Consider the following 9,561-nt stretch of genomic DNA (forward strand, 5'->3'; position numbering starts at 1 on the left):
TTGGGGAAATAAGCCCTACCTTCATGAGAATGGTAAATATAAAAGCAAAATGATTCAGCACCCAAATGGCCCAGCTGACGCTGAATTGAAAGCAGGAAGCTGCTCCTAGGACCGAGCTCTTTGCAGACACGGAAGTCAGAGTACTTACAGAGGATGTGGTCTTATTCATCTTTGAATCCCCAGGGTTAGAGCACAGTGCCTGGAATAGGAGGCTGTTCAATCAATGTAAATAGCAAACGACTGTGAAATAAACATAAAGTAGTAACTAAATAAAATGAAGAGATCCGTGGGCTGAAGTATTTAAGAGGAAGTTTCATAAAAGAGATGGAATTTGAGCTGGATCTTCCTTGAGGAGGCACAGACTTTGGGCACAAAGGCTCACCTGGGAGGGAGGCTGAGGAAGGAAGGGTTCACGGCAGAGAAAAGCATTCTAGGTTACGAATGGACAAAAGGAAGGATAAACAATGACACAGCACCTTGGCTGGATGCTGCAAAGACCACCCAGATGGTGTTTAGGGTGTAAGTGAAAAAGAGGCGGAGGGTAATGCTGAGCGGTTGGCAGGGGCACTTACTATGGAGTCAAGATCCTGTCCTGAAGAAAACAGGGATAAATGAAGGCTTCTGCGAGTAGTTACAAGGATTCATTTCCAAGAATGATCAGAATTGTCTATTTAGATAGGTGACAGGCCTGCCCAAAGAGCCACCAGGAAAACAAGTTGCAGAAATGAGACTATTCCTTTAATAAATATTTACTGAAGTAACAGAGTGCCAGGCCTCAGGCTAAGTGCCGGGGCTAGAAGGATGAGTAAGCTCTAGCTCCGCACCCCAGGAGCAAGTGCGACGAAGGAGGGTTGTACAAGCTGCACTGGGAGCAAAGATGAAGGGAGCTCATCCAGTCTGCAGAAATCAGCACAGACTTCTTAGAACCTGAGAGTCAGACAGGGCAACAGGGACAATGAGGAGAGAATCAGCAGGACGCATGCGTATGCGTGTATGCGCGTTTGTACGCATGTATGCACATGCGTGTGTATCACTACAAGCACTTTGGGACAGCAGAGCAAACTGGACTCAAACAGGACTCCTGATGCCTGGCTCTAGGGGCTCCCCATCAGGCAGCCCCGACTCTCCAGCGGAGGTCCAGCACCGCCCTTCTCCGAAGATTCATGCAAAGAGAAGGTGGAGATGTGCTTCTCTCCCCCCTCGCTGTACCTAGAACATATTTAGTAGCTGGGTGACTCGGAAGGCCTGAATACGTGCCGAAATCAATTACATATTGAGAGAAATACGTAGTAGATTGTCTCTAAATCCCTATTACTTTGTGAGCCTGAAAGTTTTTAAGGTGAAAAAAACGCTACAGGTTTTTTTTTTAAGGGATATTTAGAAATATTTACTCAGGTGGATGAGTAGACTAAATTTCATTAACTTCCCAAAAATGTCTACCCAAAGCTGCTGCCATTTTAACACAATGCAGGGATGTTACAATTTCATTAAACCTAGGTCCCATCTGATCAAAGTGCTCCCTTAGTTTGCATAAGTCATAAATTAGGGTGTGAGGGTAAACAGTTTGGTCACCAGAATTTTCTTTATGACATACATGGATTACCAGTTTTCAACTAACTAAAAGAAAGAAAAAGAAAATATTCAACCCCAAAACCTTACTGCCCTGAACAAAAAATCTGCTGAAACGTTAAAACGGTCTAGGCACTGTGGGTTAAAATAAAAATTAATAAAACCTACTACAATATAAGCTCGGTGGTGGTGGGGATTTTTCTTCCTTCTCTTCACAGTTGTTTCCTAGGGATTTAGAAGGCAGCAAGTCTCCATTAATGTAAATATTTGTTGAGTACATTAAAAACAGAATCCCTCCCCTCAGGGAGTTTACCATCTGCTCATAATTAAACGTCTCTGACTGTTGAGGGTTTTTCTTTTCTTTTCTTTTTTTTTTTTTTGAGGAAGATTAGCCCTGAGCTAACATCTGCTGCCAATCCTCCTCTTTTTGCTGAGGAAGACTGGCCCTGAGCTAACATCCATGCCCATCTTCCTCTACTTTATACGTGGGACGCCTACCACAGCATGGCTTGCCAAGTGGTGCCATGTCCACACCCAGGATCCGAACCGGCGAACCCCAGGCCGCCGAAGCAGAACATGTGAACTTAACCACTGAGCCACCGGGCCAGCCCTGACTGTTGAGGTTTTAAGAAGATGTGAGGCTGTCACTGTGAACAGCAATGGTCACTCTACTACAGATTTGTGCAACTGACAAGAGAGAAGAGATTTTTCAGGTGTCACATGGCTGAGTGTCTCCTATGCAAATATTATCACAGTGAGGAAAATCAACAAAATAGGAGCCCACGACCCACATTCCTGAAGAGTCTTTCCTGGCACAGACTGAAGAGAAAAAGCTCCCCCTGTCCAAGATCTTTTCATTTTGTCACAGATGGCACCATAACTCCTTCCAAGTGCCAGGATATAAAATCCTTGAGATTTTTATTCAGCTCAGATGAAAAATTGTACCTTGCTGGTCAGCCAGATTTTCTTTGCACCTCCCTCCCCCAGGATATGCCTGTCTTCAAGCCCTGGTATGAAATTTTCTTCTCCAGTGACTTGTCCTTATTTCTCCTCTCCTCCCTGGGACTCCGGATCCCCCGGGCACCGACGCGCCTTGTACATCATAGCACACTTGCTGATACATACCAGGGTCTTAGCGATCACAGCAAACATTCATTTTGGTTTCCAGGGACTAAAACTTGCCAAAGAGAAGCATGTGGGAATTCTCAGATCCACTCCTTCCTATAAAATCTAACCCAATCCATTGGAATAAGATACATGCAATATTTCCACTTAGTCATCTGTAACCTTCCAATTTGTGTACGAGTTATCAGATTTTATGTTAATAAATTGGCACAAAGAGTTCCGTGCTATTTTTAAATTTATGATTGGAGAAGAATCTGTGAGACACAGCTGGATACTCAGCAAATGCATGGACTAGAAAGATAAGTTGTTTCCTGAACCCTCAAGACTTTTTGGGTATTATTTTCCTGCTAAATCGCATATTTCTGTCCTTCAGAGAAGTCTTGAAGAGATCTGATTTCCGTCTGTTCTATTGTGTTGGTGTGAACGCCTTTGCAATTGAAAAGGAGGCCTCCGAGGGTGGTAGGAACAGAGTCAGCAGAAGTTACACAAAGTGAGGTGTGCGGCTTTGTGACTGGTTAGAGCGCCCGTGCTAATGAGGCCAAGGTCACGGGTTCAACCCCTGAAAAGGCAGTTACTTCAGTCAATTCCCTGCCGGAGGACTGCACCCCTAAAGTACCAGAGATTTGCTAGAAATCCAAAGATGTGAGGGTTGGGGATGTGGGTGGGAGAGGTGATGGCGGTGTATAGAGGCTGATAATGCAAGTCGCTTAAGAGGGGACAGAGACCTCTAGTCCTGAACTGGCTGCTCTCCAGGGACATGGGGCCGGCGCAGGGTGGCCTCTCAGCTCGGAACTGCTACAGAAAACTGCCGGGCTGCCAGGCTGACGAGAGGAGGGCTCAAAGTCTGAATGTGGACCAGTCAAAGCAGGGTGGCCTGGTCTAGGCCTGTCTAGTTCCCTGGTGATGCTCAGGACATGCAGACACACATATTCAAAGACGTGGAGGCAAACCCAGAGAGGGGCAGTCTGAGAGGAGCGGGAGACGGAATGGGGAATCAGCAACAGAGGGGACATTCTTGTAAATCAAAGAGGCCTTGCCCAGATCAGATGAAAGCATGCCCAGAAGTGAGAAATATGATTACTTTACTCTACACCTGAGGTCCAAAAGAAGGGGGTGTGTGTGGTGGTGAGGAGTGACTTTACTTCTTAATGACTCCAGGAATATAAACGATATTTATAATTATTGATTGCCTCCTTGGGAAGCAGAAATAAAGTGGCATAAAATTGTAGTTATTTTATATTTCCTTTATATTGACAAGGAAAAGAAAAGAGCTATTAACCTAAGGCAAAAGAGGTAAGTCTAAAAGACCAAAATAAAATAGAAACTGTCTTTATAATTCTCTAGTTCAAGTTCTAAAGCAGACAACTTTGCTCTCCCAGGTTCTCACCAATTCGGAGTTCTCCTGAAGACCAGTTGCTGCCTAACTATAGCACGGAGCTATGGATCTTCCCAAAGAAATTTAGGACATTTCTTAGCATTTTTTAAAGAAGCTTCTGATAGCTAGTGTGCAATGTGCTTGTCCCACAGGAATATCATCCAGGGGCCTCCTAGCATAGCTGCACCATACGTTCTATTTCCAAACCTCATTGATTTAACTTCGCATAGAGCAAGGTTCTGAAGAATGGCTATGTTAAAGAAAAAGAAAAGTGGTTATACTCTGATTCTGCCCTCTCAGAGGGCACAGAAAGAAACTTTTCATATGTAGGCATGAAGACTAAGATGACAAACTCATCTTAGTTCTAGCATAATATTTAAAAATATTCCAAACTCACAAAAGGACCAAAGTTTTGTTATGTAATAATTGAGACATTAAAAAATATATGTGTCTCTTATGCAAATTCCAAAGCCTTGTACTAAAAACATCTCTGAACCCACAGAAGCAGAAGATATAGATCCAAGACAGCTGAATCCATTTCTTTGTCAAACTTAGAAACAACATGCTAGTTTGTTCAATTACCTACTGGGGGAGGGGGAAGCATAGAAAAAGTGGGGATCAAAATCGCATTCCCTGGAGGAGAAATCAGAGATGAATTAAGTCCCTGCGTCCAGGTGTGAAGCACACAATTCACACTCAGAATAGGAAGACATGGCTCCACAAAGCCTGGCCCTTAGGAGGCACTCAATAAATATTTGACCAAAAATATGTGACATGCAAGGAAACAACTGACCCTTTCCAACACTCAGTTTCTTTCCCACATAGAATGGGATAAGGCCCTCTCTACCCCAGCCACTCTCAGGAGGATCAAAATAAGACGTATCTGGAAACGCCTGAAGAGCTGCAAAGAGCAACAGGATTTAAAGGAAGGTCATTTTACGTGGGATCTTCAGAGTTTTTGGACTGAGAGATTTCGTGCAATTGCTTTTGCAGGGGAAAGGTGTTGGGCATTGATTTTCACTCCTCAGGGTTTGGATTTCACTCCAGGACACCCTGCTGCTCCTCCGTCTCTTTCATCTCCAATTGTTTCCAAACGTGCAACTTGGTCCCTGAGCCCCTAAAAGCTATAACAGAAATTGTGTCCCCCCGTCTGAAAAATTAGTGAGTTACAGCAGTTGACACATCTGAAGTCTTACAGGACTGCTCCTCGCCACAGCGGAAAGATTCATACTAAACAAAAAGAACAGAGCAGCCAGGCCGTCCTTGCTATGTGGAAACTTCTGTTTCCCTCCTTTACTCTTTTCAAATATTTGTTTAACCTCATGGTAGAAGAGTATTAAAACATCTAAGCACTGTGCAGCTAGAAAAAGCTCTTGTTTTAAAAAAAGCTTTAGCTGTGTAGCTTCATGATATCATCTCCATTAGGTTTTTGGAAATACTGAAAACTGATTCCAGACACCCACATTATTTTGGGGGACCCAAGGCTGAGAACCGCTGCTTTGAGGTCTAGGTCAATGTGCCATCTGAATGACAACTCCACTGGTCAACAATTTCCAGTACTTCCTTCCCAGGATCCCCCACCCCAACCCCAACTTCATAAAAATGTCTCTGAAATTATAATATTTTACCACTCTGTTTAACATTAAGCCGGCAGAGCTCATCAAACAAGTACACACGAGACACCAGGCCGATTTTGACAGCTTACTACGTGTTAGGCTGAACTGACCACGTGACTGCCACTATCCCAGGACCAGCTCCGAAGGTGGGTATTAATGCGCACATTTTACACACAAAGGAACCTGGGAGTTCAGAGAGGTTAAATAATTCGCCTAAAGACAAACCATCAGGAAGGGATGAAGCCAGAATTCCAACCAAGTCAATCTGAGACCAAAGTCCCTCCTTTGTCTCTAAATAAATACAAACTTTGAAATGTTGAAAGGGACAACACAATATCTCATTATCTAATAGACAGAAGGCTGGGTTTTGTAATCTTTATTGTAACCTTTTAGAGGAAATCTGTTGTATGTTTTTATCTTACTACCCATTTTTTAAAAATACATGTAGAAAGGGGGGAATCGTCTATGAGAGCATGTGCCCAATTTTTCATTGAGAAAGCAAGATAATTTGAATAGATTTGAAGCCATTTCTCTCCTTAGTGACTCCAATTCTCAGAATTAGCAGAATCACAGTAGCCCTGGGACAACACCGCCTTCGCCTGTGCAGCTTCAGGTGGCCGGGACCAGGACAACTTCAGACAGCCTTACGAAAACATCATCAAGAGTTCACGGCTCTTAATCCTGGTTAAGATCAAGTGGAGATTCCTTTGACAGGTTGGTAAAACAATGGAAAAGAGGAGATGAACACAGCTACTGAATAAATGCGGGGGACACGACGTCTTCATAACTGCTGAAAAAGGACATCTTGATCACTGTGCTGTGCTCCTGCAAACATTCTAATTTTTAAAACAACCACTCTGAGTAAGCCAGACATAATATAAATTCCCCGAAACTGGGTTCCAACAGCTCAAATCTAAGGAGACTAAGTGGGCCTTCCTACCTTTCTCCCATATTCTGAACAAACTAACGAAAAAGACAAGATTCTTGCCCTTCAATGACCTTAAATGATCAAGAAGGGCACATGTGCTCACCCAAGAAACTGCACACAGAATGAATATTCAGATGGTACACAGGTTTACCGTGGATTTTTCTCTTTCTGAGACAAATTACATCAAGTGTTACAATATGCCAAATACCAAATTTGAAATATAACATAATTCTGTCATAAAAAGTTGGCCAATGGCCAAAAAACATTCGTGTGTGTGTGTGTGTGTTTGTTTGTGTGTCTGTGTGTACAGAGAAAACATATCGAAGAGGTCTGATAAGGACAGCTCCCAATTGAAAGACATTTATATTTTTAGGAACTGCCTTCTAGCAGCTGAGGCAAGACACACATCTTCCCAGGCATCACCCACTGAACTGAGAAAATGGGATACAAATTTAAAACGCCCAGAAACAAACCTTTGTCTGAACTGCGCTGACAGTAAGCATCCCATTATTCCATTGTGACCTAAGAAACTTCCCATTATTTTTAACTTATAGAACAGACTTATTCCTGAAGAAATCACTTATTTTCCTTCAAAATAAGTTAAACTCTGATACCATGACTATGACATGGAAAATCTCTACTGGCTTATTCATCTTAAGCAATACTGTGTATGTTAAACTTCTGGCACAGAAAGGCTGAGAAGCAGTTGTCTTTTTGAGGGACGAGGAGGGGAAGTAGTGCATTTTGCCCTGTACGTTTCCCTATTTGAGAATTCTAGTCATTCTCCCCCGAGGCACAATGGGACACAGACATGTTCCTCTAGTACAGCTGGACAGACTGATTTGTCCTCGAACACATACAAACAGTTGACAGAGGAAATGGTGTTCAATCTATGAGAATAATTTAACCACTACCTCTAAACTAACTGGATTTAACAGAAATCATAGCATGGGGTACAAAGACTTCTCATTTCGTAGGCATCACGGTATCATCACTTCTTGTACATTTTAGTTGATTTCAAATGACTCCTTGGGGAGAGAAAGGAAACCAACTGTGGGTGTTGACAGAAGTTCACCTAAGCCACAGAGAGAAAGGTCGGGGCAGGTGCAGGAGACCACCCCAGCCACGTGGCAGCCCTAGTGAGGGGTCTAAGGCAACAGTTAGCGACACTAACTTCAGAAAAAGGGGGGGGGAGCAAACTCTGTCACATATGGCAGGGTGATCTGCGAAGTTGCACCTGACTGCACACTAATCTTTCAAAGTTGGGGTGTGCGCAGTAGACACAGTTAGGAGACTCAGAGCTAAAGGGAAGCATCTCTCAGCTCTGCTTCTCCCCTCTGAACCCAGAGGGATTTGATCTTTACTTCACTGGAGGGGAGGACCAGTGACAATCATCTAAGACCTACTATGTGCCTGGACTGCAGTCCTCTCTCACCACGGACTCCGGGGAATCACCAGGATCCCTGAGGGAGGGAGGCACCTTCTGTGCTGGGTGACCTTGCTTTGCTCCTGCCACTCCAGACACCCACACTGCTTCAGACTCCGAGCCACAGCGAGGCTCAGAAGATCAAGGGACCAGTCACAGCAGCCTTTTTAACTTTGGGAAAACCCAATGCTCACTTCACTCAAACGTCGCAAAGTGGTGCCATGACCCTTTAGCTCTTGGCTCACCAATTCAAAGAGCCACATCACATACAGCCCTTAAGCTGCCCACGGCATGATTCTGTGTCTAGTTCCTTTCCAGGTCCCCCCGAGCGGAAGACAGCTCTGGCAGGGAGTCTGCGCAAGATTACTAGAGTATTTAGCTTTTGTCCCTTCTTTTGCTAAGTCTTATCGCAGAATAAGGCGCACAGATCTCGGAGATCGAGTACTTCAGTGTATGCTGGACTTGAGACCTGTACTAACAGGTACCTGCAGGACCTCAGGCTGGCTTAATCTGGGAATCTCCATTTCAAAGATGAAGAAACTGAGGTTCAAAGAGAGTAAAGCAGGGCTGGTTCCTCAGAAAGCAGTGGAAGGCCAGGTACAAACTTAACTCCAACGCCACGCTTCCTGTCTCGGTCATTTCACGGAGCACCTCACTAGGGGGGAAACGGGCAGAACTGAACAGACCAATTTCATTCCCTTAACTGTAGCGTGAATATACATACAGTCACACTTCCTGTCTGGGCATTCGTTTTCTCGCCTGTAAAATGGAGAGAGTGTTGCATTGGTGATTTCTAATGTGCCTTTGAGGTCACTGTCCTAAGGCTTGAGGATATAATTACGTGTTAGTGTATGTGAATACATATGGACGTAGACATAGACACACATGATATGCTACAGGTAAATACCATTTCCAGTCGCACACTTTGCCTCATCCCCCCAGCGACCACGTTTTCTCAATCTCAAACTAGGGCTAGATAAATCCCATCAGTGCAGCCCCTCAGAATCCCGGGTGTGTGGTCAGTACCCCTCGGGATTCTCTCCCAACACCAAGTGCAGAGAGTGAGAAAGGAAGAAGAGGGGCCACGTACTTTACATGAAATATGAGGTGTCATTAAGTTCCTTGGAGGAAACGGCAAGTCTGCGGCAGAGCTGAGCTGTGGGGGACACAATACACCGCAGGAAGCACAAGTTAAAGGTGACAGACTATGGCTGCCGGAACCCGGACTGCACCGAGAGGGCAGCGCCTGCCCACGCTGGGACCAAGCCTGGACCCGAGCCCAAGTGGGAGGGCAGGACCCTGCACTCCCAGGTTTGCACATTGCGTGTGAGCAACTCTGAAAACGTGCCGTGCAAGGCGTGCCGCGGGAACTTGGCTCCTGTTTCCTAACGCACGTGGCACAGCCCGGCGTGGGGTTCACACGCACCACCCGCGCCCGCGCGCCCCCGCGACCGCTGCCCCTGGCGCGGGCGCTAGGACCCCGCGCGCCGCGCGCACTCGCTCCCGCCGCGGTCCGAGCCCC

The 9,561-nt window shown here is 45.2% G+C and overlaps 1 protein-coding gene across 1 annotated transcript in view; it reads right to left on the reverse strand.

The window, feature by feature from the left end:
- The window catches only part of SMYD2 (SET and MYND domain containing 2), a 48,915-nt gene that overhangs the window by 38,350 nt on the left and 1,004 nt on the right, over positions 1–9,561 (reverse strand). The window lies entirely within an intron of this gene.

The sequence above is a fragment of the Equus quagga genome, chromosome 13 (genome assembly GCF_021613505.1).
Source record: "Equus quagga isolate Etosha38 chromosome 13, UCLA_HA_Equagga_1.0, whole genome shotgun sequence".
NCBI classification, from domain to species: domain Eukaryota; kingdom Metazoa; phylum Chordata; class Mammalia; order Perissodactyla; family Equidae; genus Equus; species Equus quagga.